Source organism: Sturnus vulgaris, chromosome 4, assembly GCF_052056855.1.
Source record: "Sturnus vulgaris isolate bStuVul1 chromosome 4, bStuVul1.hap1, whole genome shotgun sequence".
NCBI classification, from domain to species: Eukaryota; Metazoa; Chordata; class Aves; order Passeriformes; family Sturnidae; genus Sturnus; species Sturnus vulgaris.
In genome coordinates, this window is record NC_142246.1 from 30,398,186 (window position 1) to 30,426,057 (window position 27,872).

Below are 27,872 nucleotides of genomic sequence, written 5' to 3' on the forward strand. Positions count from 1 at the left end.
CAACAGCAAATGGATGTAAGTTTTTTTTTTAATTCTTTCTGTATTAAATAAACGAAAAAAAAATATCTTTTTTTTCCTTTGGATGTTTTGTTCCATACAAATAAATACAAGGGGAAGGGATCTTGTACTCTGCCTTTCTTCTTTTTCAAAGTAGACTTTCAAACAAACAAACAAACAAAAAAAGTTGTCTGGTTTGTTTATAACACAGTATCACATAAGAGTTATTTGAGTAACGATAAATTACAGTATACAGTACTGACAAGGTAATGTAATCCATCAATTCCCTATTATACCTCACTTTAAAAAAAAATAGAAACTTACAGCATTAAAGAACAGTATTAGTTTGTTTTGGAACTCGTTAACCTGAACGAGTAGTTTATTTTGGATGCTGCAAAACTGTGATCTCACATTTGTGATGTGAGATTGAGGTCTTGACAATTGAGCAGAACTTCATAACTTTTCCATCACAATCAAGCTTTTTAAATGAAAACAGATTCCTTTTAGAATAAATTTATTTGGGGTAAAATTTAACAACTTCAACATTTCTGCACAGAAAAATAAACAAAATTGCCAGACTTTTAACTGCTACTTTAAAAAAACTGCAACCACCAAATAAACCAAAAGAGCTAGAAAGAGACAATTTCTGGTTTTGCCAACACTAGGAAACACACAATATTATTTCTATCCTTCAGTACTTGTAGAGGGCATATAAAAAGTTGGGTACAGATGTTTTAGCAGGGATTGTTCTGATAGGGCAAGGGGTAATGGTTTCAGACTAAGAGAGGGCTGATTTAGATTACATATAAGGAAGAAAGCTTTTATAATAAGGGTGGTGAAACACTGAAACCTTCGCCCAGAGAGGTGGGAGATGCACCATTCCTGGAAACATTTAGGGTAAGGTTGGACAGGGCTCTGAACAACCTGGTTTTGTTGAAGGTGTCCTACTCAATGAAGGGGAATTGGAGTAAAGGGCAAAGTTCCCTTCCACCCTAAACCATTCTATGAGATTCTGCCTTTATTTTATTTTTTTTTTTATTTTCTGAGGAGTCGGACAAAAAGCAGATAGGAAAAAGCCATTTCTGCTGGATTCTTTTGAGTATAGCCCTACTCACTGCTGAATGCAGTATTGGAGTCTTCCAAAACTCCCATTCAGGGAGTCAGATGCAATGGAGCCCTTTAAATTATCAGCAAGCCCATGGTAGTACATAGACCCTGACCTCAGTGACAAAACTTGAGGGCTTTGTTTAGCTGTGAGCAGCCTGGAATGAAATGCCAAACTGTTATATACCTCCAGTATGCAAATCCTTTGGAACATTATAATAGAGATAGATATGTCAGCAGAGAGCTTTACTAGATTGTGCATTTTGCTGCAGGAAGAACAAGTGCATTCATTAATAAGAAGGCATTACAGGACTGTGAGGAAAACAGTGTCAACAAAACTCAACTGGCTTTTGCTTAAAGCCTTGAGAGTAGCAAGTGTCAGCCAAACTCTCACCCCAGTCTGAACTACTGAATGTTGTCTGCATGAAAAAAAGGCTGCTTGACCTACTTTTATCTTCTGGATGAAAAATAGAGGTTTCTGTCTGCTGACAGCTGTTGCACTTCCAAAATAGCAGTAATCAAGTGATTTTTTTCTTCCTTCTAAAAGTAGCTGTGCCGAATCTGTCCTGGATGATGAAGGCTGAATTTGAATTTATCCTGAGGAAATGATGAGTTATCCATTGACCGCTGGTTAGGAAAAGGCACAAGTCACTTAGCCGCCATGTGGTATAAGGTGAGCATGAGAAATAAGAACAACAAATATGTTCTCTGAGACACCTTAGATATATATAGTATGTATAATTGTCTACAATTATAAGAACATATTTGTAAAACTTTATAGAAACTGCATGTTGAGCATTTTATGACATTTTCTCATTTTAGTTAGAATGCAGTAATGACTGGCAGTGTGGGAGTGATGGGAGTATCCTGTGTATACCGCAGGTAGCATCAAAAAGGAGTTCAGTTGTAAAATACTTCCTTTATTACTTGGCCACTGTAGCTATTATAAATTGTCTTATTGCCCTTTACATACCTTATATGTATTTCTTTTATTAATGATAGTTTTTTTTCTTTAAAGTAGAACATTATGGTACAGTAGTAATAGCATAACACAAAAGTTTGTATTTCTAAGAGCAGAATATGATTTAAATGTCTTTTCCTGCATGATCCATTCAAGCACCAATAAAAAGTATAAAAGTTTCAAGATTCTTCTTTAAGGATCTCTGACATGTCACAATGCTTGTTAATGGAGATGATACTAGTCAAAGCTCAGGGTCTCTCTGGGAAGCTCAGTGGAATGGGATAAGCTGACATACTGATTGACTGCAGATGAACTTCTATAAACATTGAAAGTAAACCTTGCGATGTCAGATTTAATTTCAACTTCTAGTCCAAAACAAAAAAGTTCATCTGGAAATCATATTTTCATTTACCTTGTTTCATATGCCGTATTGTTTAATAATTACAGCAATATTATTCCTTGGATAATCCAACAATAAGATGGTAAAATTTTACAGAAAAAGACAATTTATTTCTCTAGATACCATACTGTCTTCAGAACATGTTTGTGTGAAACAAAATCAAAACACAGAAGAGAAGCTGGAAATAAAAGAAATAAGAACAATATAATCAAAATAATAACAGCATTATTATATGCAGGACATAATAACTTATCACATGTACAGCTTTGGATAAAAAACAATTTCCACTAAGTTAAAAAAAAAAAGCAAAACATAAAAACCCCACAAAACTAGCAACAGAAATTAAATTCTAGAATACCATAGATATGGCAATGACTTTTGACCTACTTTTTCTGACTCTGCATCCTTGTAGCTGAAAATAAAAAGATTTTTCAAATATATTAATATCAAAAGACAGTGTTAAAATATCATTGGCCTGTTACAGGTTGAGGATGGTCACTTCACAAACAGGGACAGAGACCAGGCAGAGGTGTTTAACCTGTTCTTTGCCTCTGCCTTCAACACAGATGATGGGCCAAGGGGGTTTCATTGCCATAAGCTGGAGGATCAGGGCTGTGGGAATAATCAGCCGTGAAACTGTGCAAAATCTGTTGCTCCAGCTGAATCCCAACAAAACTATGGGGCCTGATGGGATTAATCCAAGAATCCTCAAGGAGCTAGATGATGCCATTTCAAAGCCTCTCTCAATGATTTTTGAACAATCTTGGAAATCTGTAGAGGTCCCAGCTGACTGGAATCTGGTGAAGATTTTCCCACTTTTCAAGAAGGGAAAGAATGGGAAACACAGAAACTAGAGTATTGCCTCTCTTATTTTAGTGCCCAGTTAAATAATGGAAATTATTCTGGGAAATATTGAAAAACACCTGAAGGACTGCACAGTCATCAGTCACAGCCAGCATGGCTTCATAAGGGGAAAGTTCTGATACCAAACCTGATTTCCCTTTATGACAAGGTAATCCACAAGCTGATCAAGGAAAGACAGCTGATGCAATCTTTGTGGGATTCAGCAAAACTTTTGATATGATTGCACACAGTGTCCTGGAACAAAATATCCAGCATACAGCTGGATAATTGTGCTACATGGTGGGTGAGCAGCTGGCTCACAGGTCAGGCACAGGACATCAGGCTGGTGTCCAGCCACTATTGAGGTCTCACAACACTTCATCCTTGGCCCAGCTGTCTTCAGGATCTTCATTAATGACTTGGACACAGGACTCAAAGGAATACTAAGTTTGGTGACAACATTAAATTAGGAGGAGCTATCAACTTTCTGAAGGTTGGAGAGGGCCTTCAAAGACACCTCAACAAATTAGAGATCTGGGCAATCACCAATCATATAAAGTTTAACAAGGGCAAGTGACACATTCTGTACCTGGGAGGGGCAACCCAGGTTGTGTTATAGACTCAGGAATGAGATGCTGGAGATCAGTGCTGTGGAAAGGCAACTGGAGGTCCTGGTCCATGGCAAGCTGAACACGAGCCAGCAGTGCCCTGGCAGCCAGGAGGGCCAACCCTGTCCTGGGGGCATCAGGCACAGCATCACAGCCGGGCAAAGGATGGGATTGTCCTGCTCTGCTCTGAACTAGGGTGACCTCACTTCAAGTGCTGGGAGCAGTTTTGTGCACTACAATATAAGAAGGATATAAAGCTATTAGAGCGTCTAAAGGAGGGCCACAAGGATGGTGAATCCTGTGAAGGGAAGCTGTATGAGGAGCAGCTGAGGTCACTTGGTCTGTTCAGCCTGGAGAGAGGAGACTGAGGGGAGACTTCCTTGCAGGCTTCAACATCCTCATGAGGGCAAGAGGGACAGGTTCAGATGTCTGCACTCTGGTGTCCAGTGATAGGACTCGAGAAAATGGTATGAAGCTGAGTTGGGGTAGGTTAATGTTGAATGTCTGGAAAGTTTTTCACCTTGAGTGGCTGGACATTGGAACAGGCTCCTCAGGCAAGTAATCACAGCACCAAACCTGACAGTGTTCAAAAGAAGTGTTTGGTCAACACTCTCTGTCACATGATGGGAGTCTTGGGACAGTCCTCTGCAGGGCCAGGAGTTGGCTTCAATGGTCCTGATAGCTCCTGTCCAACTCAGCACATGCTACTATTCTATGATTCTATGATTCTATGATTCTACGATTCTATGAGAGAGATTAGTCTTACCCTAGAAATTCAAGATTTTATCTGGATCTTAGTCACAGCCTCTTTGTATGGTGTCTCCTAACTTTAAAAACACAGCATGGAAAGTCAAAGGAGCATATCTGAGCTATCTGCAGCAATTGCAAAAGATACTGCAAAGGCTGTCTATCTATTCCTACAGCTCTTTGAGTGAGAGTGTTTTCTAATTCACAACAAAGACTCTCTTCCATGTACAACTTAGAGGATTGCTGTTTATAAAAATAAAACTTTAATTGTAGACTGTCCCAATTCAGGAGAAAAAAACATATGTTCAGATGGAGCTCAGATCCCTCAATCTTGTGTTGCTCAACCAAATAGGTCACAGTTTTTACTCTGGGGCATAGACTTTCTTTCCTCCTAGCTCCTTTAAAAAAAAAAAAAAAAAAAAAAGGCATTATAAAACTATAATATAGTTCCTCCTTGCCAATGGATTTGGCACATTATATGACAATTAAAAAATGCAATAAACCCATGAGGCAATAAAAATGCTGTAGAATCTTCTATAAACTAAGCTAACAAGCAATAAAACAAATCAAGTTTAAGTGTAAGAAAGCGTTTTTGCTGCCAGTAGGGAAAGAATTTTATTGAAAAGTATATATAGTCATCTGTGCATTCATACTGTTGAAATAGTGAATATTCTTTAAAGGGCAGTACTGCCGTTTAATTCGGTATTTGAGATCAGCACACATAGTGGAAGGAGTTTTGAACTGCAGGTAACCAATACAGCTGCCCTTAGGGAGCAAAAATGTCCCCAGATAAGTGCAATGATTTGGTTAGAAGCTGAACTGATTCTTTTCCTTAATACACCAGGAAATTGCTATAATAGAGAAAAGAGATAAGACTACATAAACAAATACTTTAGAAGTCCCATTTTAAAAAGAAAGCAGGCACACAAAAAAGGCACTCTCCAATGCTCCTTTAAGCCTGAAGAAACTCCTCCCATTTAGAATATTTGTACCAAAGCTAATATTTCTGCCTCTTCACCTTTCTCTTCACCTAAGAAACAGGGAGATACATGTTGGCTCTCTTTTGTGGTGATAGCATTACATACCAGGGGTAAACTGAAGCCAATGTCTGGATTTAGAAATGCTTGTCACCAGCTTGAGGGTGGCACTTGGCCGGGCTGTGCTGGCAGAGCCTCTGAACTTGAATATGCTCCCTGACACGCTTCCAGCTCTCCAACCTCCAGCTGACTGCTGGCACCAACAGCCTGAGAATAGGCTACTGTGCACAAAGAGATGGAGAGGGACATAACATTTATTTTTTGTTGTTGGTTCTTACTGCCCTTTCAACCTAAAGATTTATAAAACTGTTTTGAGACAGAGTAGAAATAGTGTGCACTTCCTTCTCAGCTCTTTCTCTTGAACTTACTTCTATATTAAAGGTTAAGGGCTACTCAAAGGTACACAAGAAATACCTAAGATTCAAATAGGTTCACTATTAATACTTTATCAAAATTTTAAAGGAAATATTTAAAAAATACTGTCATACTGACTAAGACCTGAAAACACTTAACATTACGTGAAAAGAAGGGAGACAAACATTTAAATTAGAAAACAACTATGTTTGATTCAGGTTATTCAATTTTATCATCCTAATATCATAGCTATACAATTTATGGTCCTTTAATGCTTTCTGAGAAGAAGGGACTTTGAAGTGGCTTTGTTTACCCCAGCTTAATGATGCCCAGTTCTTTAATGAGGGCACAGACTACTGTTTCTGCTGTCAGTACTTTTTGTCTAGAGCACCCCTGTGCAGCTCACTTTGCCCTCAGAGACACAAACCTTCATTGTAAGTCAGCAACTGTCTACACTAGAGTATGAAATGCCCTTACTTTTAGGAGCTGAAAACTTCTGCAAATAAACTACTAACCACCACCTAATAACAATGGGAATCAATCTTGCCTTTTCCTTCCCACTTCTGTTGACAGTGAAAATATACTGAGAATACATGCTTTGCCAGAAATGCCATAAAAGCTCCTACTGGGGCAACAGTCTGTGCAAGGGCCTGCTCTCCTCACTGTCAGAGAGCCCATAATTGGATGAAAACTAAGCTTTGAGTAAACAACCTCCAAATCAGAGGAGTTGGCTCTGAGATGCTTTGAATTTTATTCCAGATTACGAAGGAGAAGTTCTATGTATCCACCACCATTCTGTCAAGCAAAAACAAGCCTCACTCTCAACAGCATGACAGTGCACTGGTATTTTTGTGAGTCTGCACGTGTGTTTGGCAATGTATTCACAGGCATAACTATGTATATATTACCTTTCCATCAATCATATTTCTAAGAAGATTCATGACCATGCACAGCTATCAGTTTGAGATGAGCTTATCTAACTACACTAGCAGATGCCAATACATAAAAATTACATGGTCATGATGGTAATCTTGTATTTTCAATCACAGTGCTACTTGTTACATCCTGTGCTGTCTGTGGCAGTTAACCTACTTTCTCAAGTAGGCTTACAATCATGATGAGGAAAAGAGCAGAGTGTTGAATCTGAGTGGTCTTGATGAAAAGCACTAATTACTTCTTCCGTTTTTAAAAATTCTGTATCTTCAGCAGTTTGGTATGTGATCCTAAAATAAAAAACTGGGAGGAGTATTGAAAGATAGCCTTGGTTCTGTGTCTTCAGGAACTCAAGGACATTTTTCTGATATGATTAAGGAATAGGTAGACTAGCAAATTACCCTCAGGGACAGGACTTTGGATATTAACTCATGCCAGCTACTGTCATTTCTATGTATGCCCTCCTGCCCATATATAAATATAAAATGATTCCAGGTAACAAAACAGGTAATAACATAAAAGTAAGAATCTTCATCTTTCTCATATAAGGTGAAAGAAACTGGCACCAAAACTTATCTCATTCATCTTCTTATGTCCCTTTTTTGTTTTTTTGAGATCTGTGAATGCCTTCAATCTAAGTTTGTGAAAAGCAGAATACAGATGCCTAAAGGCTACCTGAGTTTGAAATTTGACTAATAAATCAGACCCCTGGATTTGTTTTGCACAGAGATTGTGCCTGATTTTACTTTTTTATTTAAGTTTTAAGAAATTACACTAACTGCACTCTCAGTTGTTGAAGACCTAGGTCGTAATTTAACCAATGCTAGTAACAAAGTAACACATGGCTGCTCCCTCCCCAGCCCCTCCATCCCCCCAAAATGTGGGATGGGAAGGAAAATCAGGAAAAGGTCAAATCCATGGGTTGAGATAAAAACTGTTTAATAACTGAAATAAAGTAAAATACTACTACTACTACTCATAAAAAGGAAAATAACAAAAAAATATAACAAAAACATAAATCTCAAGTTAAAAAACCAGTAATGCATAATACAGTTGCTCACCACTTGCTGAGGAACTACCCTGCTCCCATTTATATCCTGGGCCTGATGCTCTGTGGCGTGGAATATCCCTTTGGTCACCTGTCCTGGTCATGCTCCCTCCAGCTTCTTGTGCATTTTTGGCTGACAGAGCATGGGACACTGGAAAATCCTTTACTTAAAGTAAACACTATGCACCAACAAGTAAAACAACATGTCATTAGCAAAAACCTCATACTACATCCAAAGCAAAGAACTGTACTAGCTACTAAGAAGGAAATCAACTCTATTCCAAGTGAAATCAGAACAATCACAACAATAATCATATCACCAGCATAATTTGGCAGTTCAATAGGTGCATTCACTGCCATTTGGTTGGCTTTACTAAGTATACAAAGATTATTAATAGTGGTTATGATACAAGTCTGAAGACTTTTGCCAAAAGAACACTATAAAATTCAGCCAAATGTAAAATGTTCCAGCCAGAAATTTAGGAAGTCTTCATAACTTCCTGAATGGGATTATAAGAGAGCATATTTCTGGACTGTAAATTATTTTTATTACTTGGATTTTTTTCTGCTTGCAGTGTATGAGTTTTAATTTGACCTCACCATTTGGAAGAAGGTTGCCAAAATTGTAAGTGAATCTGACCTGCAAAACTCTGAGATAGAACTTTGAAAAATACCATTTTCATTGAACAGCAAAGACAATAAAACAACTTTTCATATTCATAGTCTTGCATTTCAAACCACTTAGCAGATTTTAAGGATTATAACTAAGCAATTGTAAAGAAAATGCATCATATTTTCTACCTTCATTTTTCTTGACTCAGTTCTAAGGACTTTTTGCTTGTTTTAAATAGAAATGTCATGTCAACTGGGTTATGAGAAGATAATATCATAGCATTAATACATGGGTTAGAGCAATTTTAATTTTAATTTAACATGACACACTTACATGTTTACAATACTGAGTGTCAAAATTGGCTTTCTCAAAAGATCTTCTTTTTCCCCCCACCCCCCAACCCCCCCAAGAAAAAAGGCTAAAACCGATTTGATTTTGGACAATTTTTCATTTATGCTGCAGTCTTTCTGCAAAAAGATACAGCTTCTGGTTTACAGAGAATCACCCACTGGAGAATCTGACTTGCAGAGAATCACACATCATCTTGAGCTGTGAGATATATTGAATTTGGGAGACTATCATGGGAACAAACACTGTATATTTAAAGTGTCCTCTGTTCAGCACTAATTTAAGTGGATCTTTATCATCATCTAATACAGTTATTCTTACATTCTTTAGAGTGACAGACAGAACAAGCAATAGGAGATGTACAAAAAGAAAAAAATTCAGAAAAATAAGAGCTATAGAAATTACCATGAAGAGATAGAGAAGGGAAAGTAAAAGGAGAAGTGCATTAGTGAGTCAGATACTGAGGGGATGGATGTATTCACTGTACTCTTGAAGTAAGCATTGGTAAAGATAAGGAGTTATATTTAGTGGTAATATTGGGACGATGACGAGATTGCAGGACATTGGGGAAAGAACAGACAAGTCAGGGAAGCTTGGTCAGTGCAAGAAAGGGAGATCAGAGGAATTTGTATTATGAAATTGCTCACATCAAAGCACCTAAGTTCTTAGTCTTAGGAGACCAATAAACACTTAGGCTGGAATGAAGACATTCAAAACCTCGACGTTTAACTTTTATGTTCTTTCTCTATTCTGATATTTTGAGCAACATTTCGTGCTAAAAACTAAATTATAACTTTGCTTTTGAATAGAGGCCATTGTGATTTGTTGATCCATACTCTTTGGTTAATGAATAAAATTCTAACATAGGACCAATAAAATGTGTTGCTTTTCCAACTTGTCCTCTAACCCAGTGGGATTAATAAAATAAAATATCTTTTTCTCTTCCAAAGTATTATAACTAAGGGAAGTGGAATGAATTTTCTTTTTCCCAGTACCCCAATTTCTTTCAGAAGTTATAAAAATTAAGAAATGACAACCTAAAACACAGTGATTAAATAACATCTCATTCTTCTTTCTGCAGAGATGGATGATGGTAATATGTAGAAGACTCCAGCACAAGAGCTCAGACCTAGAAATAGAACTTTATTGCACACACTGAATCTTGGTCATATTATCTAAATACTTGAACAATTCAGCAACATTTTTTATGCCCTTATGTTCTTGAAGCTGTTGCATGGGAATATTTGGTGTGTGATACCACCATGGTCTTTATTAATAATTCTCTTAAGTTCTTCTTAGTCACTGGGGATTTGGGGGGCGTTTTTGGTGTTTCTGTTTGATTGGTTGGTTGGATTTTTGTTTTTGTTTGTTTGTTTTAGTGCTTGTTATTGGTTGGATTGGTTTTGAGTTTTGTTAGTTTTTGTTTGGTTTGCTTGTTTGTTTGTTTGTTTATTTCACTAGGGCCAATAGGAGCTATGATGAAGAATTCTGGTATTATTCAGCTGGCATTTTTTCGTGATATGAAATTCTCTTAAGTTTCAAGTTGGTAAGAGACAAGTCTTCTCCTGATTTTGTGTACAGGAGTATTTAATTGTGATAAAATCATCTTGGCATTTATACAGCCTGTATAGTAGTATCTTTGTTACTATCTTATCAATCTTTAACTGATCATGAAAAATAAGTCCTTATCCAAGTTTGTTTTCATTTTCTTCATGGGCTTTGATGCTTCCAAGTCTCCATTAATTGCAGGGCGCACTTCTAGATTTCTAAAAAATTGTCTGCAAATAATAATATCAAATTCAGGTGATTTTCCTTTAGCTGTATTTCAAGGTATTTTTTCCCCCTAGTGGATCATATCTATTTTCTTGTTTATTTAGTAGACTAGTATAGAAACAGAAATTTAATTATTTTTCCACATTAGGATGCTCGTCTCTCGTGTTTCTTTTTTCACGAACCACACCTACTGTCACATCCTTAGTGTCTTCATTTTACCAAGGCACATTTGTCTCCTGAATGATGCTTTAGCTTTTCAGAGAATTCCCTTGACTCCTGTCTAATGTGCTTCCACACTTTGTGTTAATTATAGTGAAAAGTCTACTGGGCCATTTGGGACACTCCTGTATAGAGCACAGTCAACATGTCTGAAAAGCTTATATAATATAAATGGTTTGGTTAATTGTTCTAATTCCCTTTTTAATCACTATATAGCCTTCCACGCTGAACTATATGCTACACTTAAACATATTTACTGGATTTGTCATTTACTAGGAAAAAATATGAGGTGTCTGTTTATATTCCAAAGCTTTGAGACTTTAAAAATCTATTAACATCCCACAAGAAAGAAAAGCAATTGGGACAATATCTTGACAGAAAATGAAACTGCGTGGAGATAGAATGAACTGATGCCTCTTATCCCACTGGTTTGGAAAGAACAGAAACACAAAACATTAGACTTGGAGTGAACTCGACATTCTGGTGAACACTCGCACCTTTGCTTAGCTTCTGTACAAGGCACGCAGTATTTACTGTTGTTTATCTCTGGAAGGTAAACTACACCTGTTTGCTTTTCAGTGTCAGTAATGCTCTTGAAATGAATGTCCCAATGTCATGGTTTCACCCCAGGCAGCAGCCAAGCCCCATGCAGCCACTAGTTCAGTCCCCCACCAACAGGAGAGAATCAGAAGGGTGAAAGCCAGAAAACTCACGGGCTGAGATAAAGACAATTTAATAGGGAAAGCAAAAGCCACACACACAAAAAAAGCAAAACAAGGAATGAATTCACTGCTTCCCATGGGCAGGCAGGTGTTCAGCCATCCCCAGGAGAGCAGGGCCCCATCACACGTAATGGTGACTTGGGAGGACAAAGCCATCACTCCAAACGTCCCCTGCTTTACATACTGAGCATGTATGTCCTATGGTCTGGAATATCCCTTTGGTCAGCTGGGGTCACCTGTCCTGGCTGTGTCTCCTCCCAGTCTCCCATACACCCCCAGTCTGCTCTCCAGCATGGCAGAAACAAAAGCAGAAAAGGCCTTGGCTCTGTTAAGCTCTGCTCAGCCATAACAAAAACACCTCTATATTTCCAACCCTGTCTTCAGCACAAATCCAGAGCATAGCCCCATTCCAGTATCTGCGAAGAAAATTAACTGCACTTCAGCCAAAATCCCAGTCACATCTACTTCTGGACTTTGGCTCCGTGGTACACTCTTGAAACAGTCTTGAAAGAGACAGACTGGATTTTTTGAAGATAACACAAAACTAAAAGATGGATTTCTGGAGCACATATTACATTCTATAACTGGTCTTTTAGACCATGGAACCCAATCAAGACTAATCTGAAGTAGATTCCCCATAAAACACAGGCAATATAGACATCAGACAAAAATTCTTATAATGTAAATTCACTCTGGTAGCTTCACACTACTTCTTGAACTAGAAAAAAAAACTGTCGAGTATTTGTGTGGGAATAAAAGAATGCTTTGTCCTTGCTCAGAACTAAATGATGAGGCAAACATATTCTTGTTCCTCACTTGTTTTTTTTTTCTGAATACACTGAGTAAACAAAAATATCTCTTAATCAAGAAGATATAGAAGGTTAAAAATGGAAAATTAGAAGGCTTAGGCGAAACAAAAGAAATAGAAACACTCTTTTGGAATACATCTCTATGATAAATAGTGACAATTCCTGAAAAACCTCACATTTCATGAAGTTGAAAGGAACAATCCAAAGTTTAGATACTAAATCAGCCTGTTGTATAAGTAGGACCATGATCATGGTTCATGCAAAACTGCTTTATAACCTTTGGTAAATATATAATTCTTTTTACTTTATATGGTTCTTCTTTGCTTGTTCAAACTTATTTTAAAACTCGAATTTAAGGTTTTCATCTTAGATATTTTGCAGTTTTGCCTCCTAATATGCCTGGATTTGACTTTTACCTGCAGTATGATCACATAAACAGGGATTCAGATGCTCAAATGTCTTACTATACCTTAAAAAGAACATTGAAACAGGTATCCTTCACGGTTTCTGAAAACACTAGCCAGTCCAGATCCTCAGTCCCTGAGGAGAAATCAGTCCCTTCAGAATGGATAATATTCAATATGAGAAAGTTTGAAGCCAAAAAAAGAAAAATTGGTAAGGTGAAAAAAGGATAAAACAAATAAGAAAGAACCTTGCAGCAAAATCACATTTTTCTCATGAGACTAAAATATGTCTTTCAGTATGTCTGCAGCAATGTTATCAAAAATTCAGTCTATTGTACCATAAATTGCACAAATTAGTCCTTGAGAAAGGATAAAATTTATCTTGAAGCTAAATACCATGTGCAGGATATTATGAGACACTGGAAATACTAATGGCATGTGGAAGCCTGACTAAAATAATCTAAGAAAATATTATATAAATTCAGAACATTAGTGTATTAATATAGTATTTATTTTTCTATGAAAATTAGAAACACTGCATCAGTCACAGATAATTTGCAATACATCTTTTCTTTCTGGAAGAGACAGAAAGCTAGTCTATTAAGCCACCAAGAATGTAGCGCCACTGATTAATTGGCGTAAAAATTTTAAAGCAAAATATTTATTGAAACAAGTATATTCAAGATTTGACTGTTTCTTGAACTGTAAATTAAAAAACCCCAAACATATACCCACATTCAGAATGGGACTAAATGTCACAGGTCTATAGATACACAAGGAGTCTCAGAGAAGGAAGTCGTGGAGGCCAAAAGTGTTTTCAGATCCATACTTCACCATCGGCCACAGGACATATTCAGCACATAATTTCAGGACATTTATTTTGTAGGACCAAATTGATAGGAACAAATTTCAGGCCTTAATTTTCCAGTTCAAAGTCACCTTCTCTCCCTAAAGATTTTAAACTTTTTTACAAGTTTGCAGAAGCTGAGATTTAGGAAACTGAATATGTGTAGCTTAGAAAAGTCTGCACTCGTTTTATCATCTCTGTGTTCCTATATTGCAAATATGCCTGACAGAATTAGACTCTGAGCACCCAAGCAGTTCAAAATAATACTCCTGAGCAATGTGAACTGCCTCTTTCATATAAATGAGATTATAAACTCCAAGAACATGCTGCCAGCAGATCCTACATGACAGAAGAGGTTGGTTGGATATTTCCAGATACAAAGATCCATATGACTTGTTCTCGGTGTGTCAAGGATATTTTCCAAGTTCATGAAACTTGGAGTGAAAACAGCAAATATTGTTTGTAGAGCTAGTATCTTTGTTTATAAAAGAATTCAACATTTTTTATTCCCTGTTTTGGAAGTTAACCTTCACTTATCAACCACCAAGGAACCCTGCTAAAAAGTCTGAGAATAAGAAACACGTTTAGGTAAGATTTTTTTCTATATTAACCCATCAAAGTTAAATCCTGATCATACTCTGCTGGTAAGGATGAAACAGCTGAAGTTGAGAGGTGTAAGGTATGCTTTCTGAACAGTATTGTACAATAATGTGGTTAATACCAACTCACCTTAACACTTCCATGAAACAGATCCATACTGTGCCAAGCAGGTCATGTCTTACTAAATGATACCTGAAAGAAATAGCATGCACAGAAATTAACTTTCAACACTGGGATGACAGAAGTGCTGTTATCACACATACTGTTTAATTAGATATCATACACTCACCAAAGTATTGTCACTCTCTGTGATCTGATGTATTAATCAATTCTTTAGGCTAGATTAATTCAAATGGCTATGATATAACATAGTCTCTCAGGCTTGTGCCAATACTCCCCCATGGATGGGAGGGCTCTGTTGGTTTTGCAGGAAGCTCCTGCAATGATTTTCATAATTAATTGACCATTTTATCAGTGTATGAACATCTCTCCACTGGCTCCCACTCTTTTATCATTTTGAGCATAAAACTACTCAAATTCAGTCTCAGCAATTCTCGTAGCTATCTTAACTATTTCCTGTCATCCAGCTTGTAAAGGATGACTTGTTTTTGACTGACTTGAGGTTTCAACCACTCTTAAACATTTCACAGATTTTCAAAGGTTTTTTCTTTGCTTTGTAATGCTGATCCCCATAGAGATGCAGTATATAAAAATACATGCATAACTTTATCTCCTTCCCTTTTCTCAAATTCCTTCTTAGAATCAAGACATATTTAATAAATTCGACCTCCTGCTAATAATGTAAACAATAAACTTAAGCTATTTCCCTTGTTCTTAATAGTCTGTCCTCATAAAATCGTGTGTTCAAATCATACACTGGTTTAGGGAGGAAATGTCTGTACAATTTTGTACATTTTGGGCTGTCTTGAAATCAAATGACCATTAGTAAATGGTGAAGAATTAACAAATTAAACCTTTGCTACTATGGAGTTAGGCTGTAAAATGGGATGGTGAATGGGGATGTAAGACAAGGAAGATTTCTTGGAATTACTGCTAGAAATTATTTGTCTTTCTAAAAAGTTATTCATACTCTGTCATTTTAGAGGTTAACTCTATTGGTAGCACTGACTTTAAAAAGTCCCCAAAAAGAGATATTAAAATATAAAGTCTTTTATAGGAGCTAAAATTCAAACTCAGTTGAAATACCCACTCACGGGAGTTTAATGTCAAAGTCATTTGAGTTAGGTCTTACCTTCTAAATTAGTAAAAAGATAATAAGGTCTAAAATACTTAGAAAGTAATGAAGCATTTAAAGTAATCAAGAAATCATTCAGTAATGATAGAGGGCTGCTCACAAAATCAGATCCTGACAGACTACAAGTACTTTAAAAGAAGAGCAGGAGCAGATCTTAATTTAGAAAGCATTGTGAATTACAACAATTATTTAAATTATATTTTAATTATATTTTAGGTCCATATATATAAATGTTTATTTCGATTATAGAATATTTTGTGGCTTGCAGTTGTAAGTACACATAGTATAATTAATAGAGTTTAAAATAGTCTAACCTTTGTCTTTTCAACCAGCTGAGGATGGATACCAAACTCATCTCATCTGGACCAGTTTTGTCCTCCCTTTTTTTCCACCTGGTTCTACATCCTTTGAGACTGCATCCTTGCTTGTATGCATTACTTCTAGCTGCAAAGTACTGCTGTATCTTACTTAATAGTAATTGCACACCAAAGTTGGTCAAATTTTGAATAGTTGCATCTCTGTGATTAAATAGGAAGGTAAACTTTCTATTCTTTATTTTTGTATTTATTTTATTTTTTTTTTCCTGGGATTAAAAACTAAAAAAAAATATATATAGAGAGAGAGATAATAAAAGGAATGAATTTTATAGGATGATTTATTGGTACAATAAGAGCATTCCTTGTTCTTGCAAGAGATTACCAAATAAGCAATGATAGTTGTTCAGAGATTCCTTTAAATATTAAATTTCTAGTTTGTTTCTTTGATAAAGTACAGACATAGTCACAGAATCATTTGATTTGATAAAGTGTGGAGGTTTTGATTCAGCAACTGATCAAACCCAGAACCAAGCTAGAAAGCCAATGACTGAACCCTTTAAGATCCTTACAGTTCCTATTGTAAACTCCTTACAGTTAAATAGAACACATTTCATTTAAAATATATATTTAATATTTTTGCATTTACTTCTGTGTTTAGGTGCTTGTCACTTACTGATGTGCTTCAGGATCCTTTAATTGCTTTTCTGAAGCTGAGCCCAAATGAACCCTATGCTCTGGAAAACCCCTTCAGGAGCAGAGTTCAGACCCAAAACCATATCTGAAATGCCAGCTGAAAATCAGTCCCTTATTGCAGCAAACTTCCTTTTCGAGTTACTTTCATGGAGACAGAATTGAATCAGTTTCATGAGGGATTTCTTGAAGATTTATTTCAAGGATAGCTGGAGTAAACTGTTTTCCACTTACTGAGATTCTAATACAAACAGTGGAAAAAAATAAAATAGCTAGGTGACAGAAGCATATTTACTAGAGCTCTGAAAACCTGGGAGCACCACAAAATTTCTATTTCTGCTTTTACTTATAACTAGTGTTTGCAGAAAGACAAAAGATGAAAGTACAATTGCATGCACATTTTTAAATAAATTTTTGTTTCAGACGAATAAAATGGAAAATCGTTTAGTTTTCTAGGAGGGGAGGCAGGGATGCCAAGAAGCTGAGCCAGAAACAGAGCTGGTGAAAAGCAACCTGGTACAAGGGGAAACTGATCAGCCTAGATATTTGCTTGCTTTAAAGCTTATTCGGTGGAGAGAGAGTAGGATACATTCTTTGGAATTATCTAAGAAACTTGTGATGGCAGAGAACTGAATGTTTTCTCCTGAGATAAATTGCCCCAGAACTTAAAAGGACTCCTTTGGGAAACTATTATTACCACATTGACCGATGAAAGCAAGAATTAATATTGTCTAGTTCAAATCATAAAGAACACTTTCGAACATTTTTCTTGGGAAAAAAAAAAGAGTATGGCTATCTTTAGGTCAGTCTACTTTTTGTTGCTAAAAGACAGAAGGATTATTACCAGTGAGGTTGGTTCATAACTTGATATTGATTTGTAAAATAGGTCAGGATACTATCTAAAGAAAAGATCAGTAGCCTCAGTATTAAGCGATTGCTGTGATTAATTAAAGAAAAACATATTACTAATCTTATCAAAATCAGAGGAAGGTCCATATAGCGTTTTATTTAGTCTGACAGCTTAATGTTTTGTAAAAGGATAAAGGATAAAATATGAGATGAAAGGAAAATGCCTGAAACAATCTTTGTGTAGCACTAGCCGTTTGCCTTTATGGAAATTTGGTTACTTTATTTGCCTGCAAATGTAACAATTATCAAACTCAAGAAAGCAGAATAGAAGTAGTTACATATTCCATTTAAGCAAGAGCACAGAGGGCTAGACAGGAGCAATTTACAGAAAAGAACACTGCTTGCCTTTTTTTATTGCTTGCAAAATGCCAAGAGAGTTTCAAAGTAATAGTATTTATTAATAAATAAATAAATAAATAAATAAAGGAGAATGAGAAAGAAAGAGAAAAATAGGAAAAAAAGTATTGCCTGAGAATAGGCCCAATTTTAAATGTCTTCACCTTTTTATCCTGATATATAAGTCTTTTGTCTGCTTTAACTCTGTAGAAGTTGTATTAATATTTTTTTTGTTTGTGAGATGTGGGGTGTTTCTTATGCTTTTGAAAGTTGTATGGGAATGTTTTTAGCTTCCTTTTTAAAAATTGCTTAGAGTTTTTACATCTAGAGAAGACACACCTTGTCTTGTGTATATTTGATGTTGTTTTTAATGGAAATTTCTGAAATGCTTGCATAATTTTACTATGGTTCAGTTTTATCTCCTTTATTTTTTTGACCAAAATCTCATTTCTCATTTCTCTTTCCAATGCTCACTGCTGTTATGAATGTAATGGTATGTTGTTCTGGTGTAAGCAGGGTTTCTACAATTGGACAGACTGAAAAGGTAAAAATAGAGAAAAAAATTTCCACTCAAGCCATCTTTGTTAGAAAAAAACCTTCAATTCCACATGTCTAATGTTCTATATAATCATTGTTGGTCTTTTCAACCTGCGTGTTTTGGAGAAACTAGAGTTTCAAAAGACTGCAAAAGCCATTTCTTCTGTTGACAGCAAATATTGAACTTTCTTACCTGAAAAAAGATAAAACTTTCTGAAATTTACCTTACTTTTAACACAAGAGTAGCTTATGTTTACCAAAACCAGAGGCTAAATAAAGAAATGCAGTATGTTCCAGCAAGGAAACAGCAGGAATAATTTGTGCTCCACTCAGGATGATATAGCGTCATTTGAGTAGCGATCAGGTATTTGGCTCATATTTCTAAAACTCTTTTGAGCATTTCCCATCTCTAATACCTAGATTGGCTGGATATGCCAACCCAGCGAGTTTCATGCCACCTTGCAGTGCACTTCTCACACCACTGTGCAAGGAGAGATGCAGGGCTGCGGCTCCTCGGGTCTTCTGACACCGTCCACCTTCCAAGTCTGCCACTCTTGTCCTTATGTTGCCTCCTTTCTATTCCCAGTCCTTTACCCCTGGTGTGCACGGGATCCCAAGCGCAGGGGCACTGCAGATTCCTATTTTCCCCAAAGCCAGCACAGCTCTGATCTGCAGAGTTTTGCCCTGTGGCTACAGGCAGCTGCAGCACACCAGGCTGAGAGCCAGGAGCGGCGGCCACACCTTGCGTGCTTTGATCGCTCCGTGTTTCCACGTCTCCTGTGCCAGACGCAGCTTGTCTTGTCGGGAGGGCTCGCACTCAGCTGCCAGCTGCACCTGGCCCAGCACCGTGCAGAGTGCTGCAGAGGGAAGGGGCCTCACTGCCAGGCAGAGCCTCCCCGCTGGAAGAGGCTGGATGAGCTCGTTTGATGGGCTGCTGCTTTGAACTCCCATCACCTTGCTGCCTCCCACATCTGGAGCCTGAGGTGAAGGAAGATGAAAGCGTGTGGGGAGTGCAGAGGCTTGTGAGGCACGCTGGGAATGTTCCCAGCCTCTGAGCAGGGCTCCCGACTTGGCCATTCCCCAACTTGGGAAGTTACATCTCACGGATTAGAGGAGCTATCCCTGTGTGTGTGCAAAATACCAGGGGTGCGCTTGATGTACACTGGAGTGTTTATACATAAACCAGAGGGTGTTAGTAGGTGCTTGCATTTATACTTACAAACAGTGGGTCTGACACTATTCAAAGATCGGGCCAGGATCAATCTCAATACTTTTCAGAGATACTGATGATCACCAAACACTGTAAGAGTCCAGGGTATTTAACGTTTACACACCTCGCTTGATAACTTACCCACTGTATGTTCCCACTGACTTTCACAAGTCTTAAATAAAGCAAACAATGAAAGGAAGAAAAAAGGAGAAGAATTTCCAACAAATACTGCTTTCCAATTCTGCTAGATTTTGTAGTAAATCTATGAAAAGAAAGGGCAAGTCAATATGAAATGCACGTGGATTGTTACACTGAAGCTGAGCGCTGTCTGCAGCTCAGGCTCATGGTGTTGTGCAAAACTAAGGCACTTGCTGGGCTAGCTTTGCTAAATAAGGATGTTTTTCTGAATAGAAAATTTCAGGTGCACATTTTACATTAGTAGCAAAGCATAAAGTGTATTTTTTCTGATCTGTAAATTTTATTGTTTCTGACATCATAACATTCCCTGAATGTTAGTGTTTGAGGAGGCAGAGAAAACTGCCTTTGCAAATATATAGCCATGTGAATCTTAGTCTCCCTGGTCTTTTTAGAATAACAAACAATGATACATAATTAATTGTAATTTTGCTGGAAGTGACATTATCACCTACTCATAAATACCCACAAGGCAAGGACTGTCCCAGGGGAGATAACTTCCTTTCAATGGTGTGATAAAATGTTCTGATCACAGGCAGTATTTATTGTCTGTGTCTCTTGAGAGATGATTAAAACACGAGAAGAGCAAATAAGCAGACATAAAACATCCCCACTATGCTCATTTCATGGGCATACTTCTACTTGTTTAAAACACAGTGAGTTAATATGGGATCTGAGAATTATCATTTTTCCTCCTTCTGCTTTCTCACTGGGTTTTTATTATTGTTTTGGAGAAAAATGGCTAGAGAAATATCTGAAACCTTAATATCTTTTAAAAACTCCTACACTGAGCTACAATCTCTGCTGCAGTAAAATGCATACAATCTCATCACTTAGTTTCCTCTAGCTGGCTTTCATGCCCCTTTGTGAGCACAAATAGAAAGGCATTTCATTACATTCCCTTTTCTGACAAGGTAAACCAGCAGAAATGAAAATAAATTAATTACATTAAAATTATACATTATATGCTTAAATAAAGAATGAGCTGTGATAAAGTCATGTTTTGTGGTTTCTAGATGAATAAAATGCCCTTTTGGATTGATTGCTAGTTCTTCAGAAAGGCAGGTGACATTTACTGCAACACTGGCTGCCGCTTGCAATCCCCTTTTGGAGAAGCTAAGGAGACTTACAATTTGAAAAAATTTTCAAGTTACACACTCAGCTAGGCTGAAACATGGTGGATAGATTCATTTCAGCCAAGCTGGTGAAAATCTCCCATTGTCAAATTTTCCTTTGTTTTTTGAAGTTGTTCTCTCAGTGTATATTTGATTCATACCACCTAATAATAAATATGCTAAGCATAAAATTTATCTGTGCTATCATGGTATCAGTATTTCTCTCTCTTTGTTCAAAGAGAACATAAGATCCTAAACTGAGTTTCAATGTCTTGCTTCTTTTTTAAAAGGCCTTTTTTTTTGCTTTTCTTTTTAAGTAGACATCTTTTTGCATTAATGATGCAAATAATTATTCAATAATTATTCAAAATCTCTTTTTATGACATTGTTTAAATCTTCCATGAGTAGCATCAGCTACTTGCTACAGAAAATATGATGCAAAGTTTTATAGAAGGGTCAAAATGCCTCTGACCATGCAGATCAGACATTGCATTCAGGATTCATTCAGGTTCAGATGCAGCATGAATTAAATGCACCTCTAAATAAAACAAAAAATAACCTGTACTACTCCTTAAACTATTACAGTAGTTTAGAAACTAATATTTAGTTATATGATGCCAAAAATTTGAAATTTTGCCTTTAATTAACGGAAGTTGGAACTTCTTATTTTTCTCTACCATCCAATATCTTTCACACTAAGTTTATGCCTGAGGTTTTAGCTAATTTCTATCTACGAAGAAAATAATTTTAATATTAGTAGGTATATGAACTAGAAAATTAAATATTAAAAGGTAAAAATTATTTTCCTATAAATTTGTGTTGTGGAGGGAAACACTTTTGAGAATTGAAAACACTCATGCTTGCTTCCTATTAATGCTCCAAGGTACATGTGGATGTCTTATTAGATCTAGATAACCATTTTGGGCTGCAAATACGATCTGTCAGAGCCCTTTCTTTTTCACAAGTATCAGCCATTGATAATGAGATTAAAAGACATTTAGATAAAATGCAAGATACATGTTTGCTTGTTTGACAATTTTTGCTTACCTTGAAGGTCTTACATTTAACAATACACATTTCAGCACTAAACAACATTCTAACAGGCATAATGTGATGGTTGGTTTGCATTACCTGGTTCTTCTCTCCTGATTTGAAATGTATAAAGAAGCAACGTGTCCATATAAACCAGTTCAAAGGAATTTATTTTTAACAGCAATTTCCTTTGTTTCTGCAGTCTTCAAAACGCATGACAAAAAATCATTTTCCCCTGATTTCTTACAAGACAACTACATCTTGCTGTTTTGCCACACCATGACTATGCTACAGTATACATTATATGGCATGATTAGAAACATAATGACTCATGATACTACTGAATTTAAAAAATACATTGAAACTTTTTAAAATTTAGACCTTTGAGCAACTCAACAACAAGCAAAGTAATGGTGGTGCAATTAATGCTGCCATTTAAAAAAAAAAGGTAATTTCCTGTAATTTGTGAAATATGAATAGTTCTGTAAATACTCCATGCTAGCTTAACTCCAAAATGAGCTAACATCTGCTCAGTTTTAGGTGAATAAAATACTAGAGATGATTTATGTTGTTTTTCTTCATTGTTAGTTTTCTTTTTTTTTTCTTGACCTAAATAATGGGAATCTTTCATAGTGAAGTCTGACTTTTCTTTTAGCTTCAGTAACACTTTCACTACTCCAAAAATTATAGTAGGAAAACAGGAATAACAGGAAAAAATATTGCAAGTTTGTGCAACTGGTTCTAATTTTCTGGTTTCTAATTTTTTTTTGTTTTCTAATTTTTCATTAGTATTTGGTTTTAAACTATGATAGACATTAACATCACACTAGCACAATTTTGTAATGAAATCACTCATCCAGGTGGCTTGACATGAGAATTAATCTACCAGATATTGCTAAAAAAAAATTAAGAAGACATTTTATTTGCTATTAGAAGAAACAATTACCACTTCTCTTCAGATTTCAGGAGTCCTAGATTCAAACTAAGTGATTTTAACAAGCTGGTAATTGTTCTTGTTCAGTGTCCCTAAATGGGAAAGATATGTAGAACAAAGTCAAATTAAGAAAAAGTCAATAGGTCAAATAATTACCCACTGTCTGTGATTGGGAGATGGCAAATCCATAAAAACAGGGCTCAAAATAAGTCAGGAAAGTGATAAAGATTTTTTGACTTATGAGAGAAGAGTCCTACTTATGAAGAAAAAGAATTGCCATAAATACAAAAAAAACAAGAAAATAATAATCCCTATTATTAGACTTATTAGAAAGGTACTTAGATTATGAAATTTAATTTCTATTTGAGCTTGGATTTGAGTTCAGGTTTCTAACCTAATATGCAAGCTTCAAGTATCTTGGATTCTTGGTGCCTCATCACACAACACAAGAGTCATCATCAAAAGGATGTAGTTACAGTCATGCAAAGGTAGAAGTTATTCCAGCTTCTGCTGTAACCATATCAAACTATGCAAGACAATATTGCAGAATTGCAGAATCACAGAGTCACAGAATCACAGAATCACAGAATGGGTGAGGTTGGAAAGGACCACAGTGAGTCATCTGGTCCAACCTCTCTGCTCATGCAGGGTCATCCTAGAGCACATGTGACAGGATTGTGTCCAGATGGTTCTTTGATATCCACACAGCCTGTTGAGATCCTTCTGAAGGGCTGCACAGCACTCTGGGGCATTGGCTGCTCCTCCCAGCTTTGTGTCATCAGTGAACTGGCTGAGGAGGCATCTGCCCCTTCATCCGAGTCACTGGTGAGCAATGGGCCCAGTATTGAGCCTTGGGGACACCTTTAATGACAAGCTTCCAATCAGATTCTGTGCAGCTGATTTTAACCCTTTGGGATCTGCCATTCAGCCAGTTCCCAATCCACCTAACTGTCCACACATCCAGTCCACACATCCTGACTTTATTACATGATGTGACAGACAGTGTTGAAAGCCTTGCTGAAGTCAAGGTAGACAATATCCACTTTTCTCCACTCATTCATCCAGGTACTTGTTTCGTCATAGAAGGCCAATATGTGGGCCATGTATGATTTACATGTCCATGCTGACTAGTCCTGATCACCTTGTCATCCATGTGGATAAAGATGGCCTGCAGAATGAGATGCTCTATCACCTTTTCAGGGATTGAAGTGAGAACAACTGGCTGGTAGCTCCCTGGGTCCTTCCTCTTGCCTCTTTTCTGTCTTCCAGTCCTCAGGCACTGCCCTGTCTTCACGACCTTTCAAAGAAGGTTGTGAACCACCTTGCTATGATGTCCACCAGCTCTCTTGGTGCTCTTGGACTAATTATGTCAGGGCCCTATGACTTGTGGATGTCAAGTCTCTCTAGGTGTTCTTTAATCCAGCTCTCCTTGACCAAAGGGAAGTCTTCCTTCCAACATTCTTTTACTCTGATATCTTGGGTCCAAGATTCATGAGAACTGATCTTGTCAATGAAGATGTTCTTTGAACAAATCCTGAAGGAAACTTTTTAAACAAGGCTGCTTCTTTTCCGACTTCCCTTCTTTCACTTTTCAATCCTCTGCCTCATATTCACATTCCTAGTCCCTACTTTGCTCTAAAGTGAATGCTAGACACTGTTGTTTTTACAGGACATAAACACAACATATTAAAATCTTTGCTTCTTCTTGTACTTATACAGAATTCCTGCACAAACAGAAGGTTTAGAGCTTTCATCTCTTCCCTTCTGTAAATACTGCTTTCAATTTGATTTTCAAGTATTTTTAAGTTTTTTTTAGGGTGGAGTTTCTAACCTGTTAAACTTAACTTTATGAAGAAGCCTCAGTATTCTTTTACATGCAATTTCTCTTTGAAGTATTTTTCCTAAATAAGTATGCTAAAAATACAATACTTGATTGTGAGATTTTTCATGCTGAGTTCCAGTTTGGATTGAATTTTACAGCTAGGTTATAAATCCCAGAGAGCAGAAGTTTATAATAGAAATGCTTCTAAGTTTGCACACTGAACTGCTTCTGGAATGATTTTCTACACAGTATACAGGCCACTTGAAAGTTTTCTATTTTCTCCTGTAAAGACAAATAGATCCATTTCAGAAGCTGGAACTTCTGAATAAAACCAAAATTGTTCATATAGTATACAATCATGAAACTAAATTCAGTTTATTTAGCAATTCATTTTCTCCTAAAAATCATGTTGTCTTTTTGAGCATTAGGTTTTGCCTATTGAAACTGCCAACAAGCAAAGCAAAGGGTTTACACAATGGGACAGAGCAACATGAATAATCAAGAATATTTGTGCATTTCCTTAGATTAAAACACACTGTGTGATCTCAAAATGTTCCATCGACAACTAGTCTGATAAAATCATCTTAAAACCCTGCTTGTTTTCTTTTCTTTTTAATTTGGTTGAGCACAGAGACAAGTATCTCCATATCAAAATTCATGAGGTATTTTGCTCTTTTTCTTAGGGAAAGAATCATGCATAAAGAGTTGGGGATTCTATGCTAGTAAAAGTAATGACACTTCACTAATGACAAATTTCATTAATTTCAAGAACATTCATCAAATTCCTGTTGGTTTAGGCTTTTAAATTCAGTATGTAAAATATTTGTTAAGGGCATAGGCCTGTATATTTCTGCTAATCTAAGAATCTATTTAATGCCTAAATTTCATAGCTGGTTCCTGACTACAGGTTTTATCAATTTTATTTTTCTGGAGAATATATGTGCTGCATAAACGAGCATTACAGATAATAAATCAAAGTAGAATACCTTGGAATGTATTTCTTTCCAACCACTTACTAAAATCTGCTTTGTGGAATATATAGGAAATACAATTTCTGTAGAAGCAGATTGAAATTGAAATAAGTAATTCTAGTCTTTCCCATTTACTCACAGATTAATCTTCACATTTATACGTATGATGACTACAAATATTTTAGATTTTATAGAGCAGATACACATTTAACCAATGCCTTTGATCATAGTGAGAGAGTAGAAGAGATTTTCATCATCAGTCATGCGTCTACAAGTTTAATAATCATGCATGTCTATACCTTGCTTATAAATACAAACTAGCAAAATCTATTAGGGTATTAATTTACTATTTGATAAAAAATGTTTTAATATAGATGACAAAATTCTTTCTTTACACATCTCTTATCACCCAATATATTTAGAAGCTTGCAAATCAGACTTGTAAAATTCATTCACGCTGAATGAATGCACTCTAATCCACCATGGAATGTGTAAAACAGTAATGAAAATACATGACATTTTCAGAAGAGCTCACCATTGGTCTACTGTTACAGTCTAAATCAGTATATATTAATGATACTAATAACATTTTAATTTGATAGAAGCAATGTACAAAGAAGATACATAGACTTCTGTTGCCATAGACTTCATTTCTTAGGATACTTACTGATGCCAAAGTCATTTCACTATGATACATAGTATATCCTATTACATGAGATGGTGTTAATAGTAGAATGTGACAGAGACATGCACTATGATAATCTTCCAAAAGTTTGGTAATTATATAGCCTTGTCTTTTTCACTATTTCTGTGATGCAAAATTTTACTTGTTTTCCAATTGACATAGATTCTCTTAATTTAATTGATTTAGAATCTGACCTGCTGTTTTCACACATCTTATACTTCTATTTCTCGTTGAATGTCTTGAAAGCTAAAGCATTACGATACTGTTTTTGAAGGGAATGTTTTGACTAATCCATATACATTAAATATAGGAAAAGAAAATTACCTGATTGTTCTATTACAAATAACTATTGATACGGGTTTCCTTCCAGTTGTGTTTGTTACACGAAAAGAAACATAATATTTGTGATGTAAATTTTTCACATTTCCAACCTCCATGAAGTCATTCTAGCAGGAAAAAACAGTTGAAATTCTAAAATATCTAATGTAGTAAGGATTGAAAACTATCCTTTAGAATTCATAACCCATGCCATCACTTTTGCAAGTTTCATCCAAGAAATAAGAGACTGGATTTTTGTTTGGTCGTTTGCTTAAAATTTGCAAAGTTGAAGACCTTTCTCCAAAATTCTCAAGTTTGTAGACATTAAGAGAAAATAGCAGTTCAACATGACAGGTAGACAAATGAAACAGAGACTTTCATTAAATCTTCCTTAATTCAATGCCAAAGGAGTACATTAGAAATAATCATTCTTACTATCAAATATTCCCTGCATGAATGTCTGAGTACCAAACTCCACCAAGAGAAACAGGGACAGAGTACTTGATTTGAAGCATAACTTGTTATGCCACTTGGCAAGCACGGCAAGAAGAGGGAAAAATGTAAGAAATTTACATTTAAATAAAGAACTTAATGTTGTGCTTATATTTGATCCAGATATTAGAAAAAAATATGGACTGTCATTATATAGCCTGTTGACATGCATGTACTGTGTACACTATATACTTAATTTATGATTCACAAGAACACAAAAGGTAATATATCATATTCTCAACCATTAAAAAAGGCAAGAATAAAAGGCAATATTATCAGACTGTGACATAAGAAATTTACCTTTTCCAATTGCCTGCTGTTTGAATTTCAACATTCTGAAACTAGCTATGCTTGCAAAGCAAACTAGGAAAGCTGTTATGGAGTTTGAGTACTATGTTCAGCACATTAGAATGCAAATAAGGTTTACCATTATTTCTGTCCCCCATTCATCATTATTTATTGCATTTTATTTAAATGAAATCTAGCCACTCCCTTAAAAAAAAACAGAAATAATTTTAAAACTCAAATAAAAAAAAAATTCCAGCACAAATCCCCAACCCAAGACAAAAAAAAATCAACCCAACAAATCACAAACAATCAAAAAAGGAAAACCAGAAAACACTGATAGATAGTTGTAGTTGTGAGAAACCGAAGTCATGGTTCAATTTAAAGTGGCAAGAGAGGTGT

The 27,872-nt window shown here is 36.1% G+C and overlaps 1 long non-coding RNA gene across 1 annotated transcript in view; it reads left to right on the top strand.

Annotated features, from left to right (window-relative positions):
* The first annotated feature begins 1,577 nt into the window (after window positions 1-1,577).
* Window positions 1,578-27,872, top strand: part of LOC148223928 (uncharacterized) — a 52,225-nt gene continuing 25,930 nt past the window's right edge. The window contains exon 1 of the long non-coding RNA XR_015803100.1: window positions 1,578-1,774. This is a non-coding gene — a long non-coding RNA (uncharacterized LOC148223928). The remainder of the gene's footprint in view (window positions 1,775-27,872) is intronic.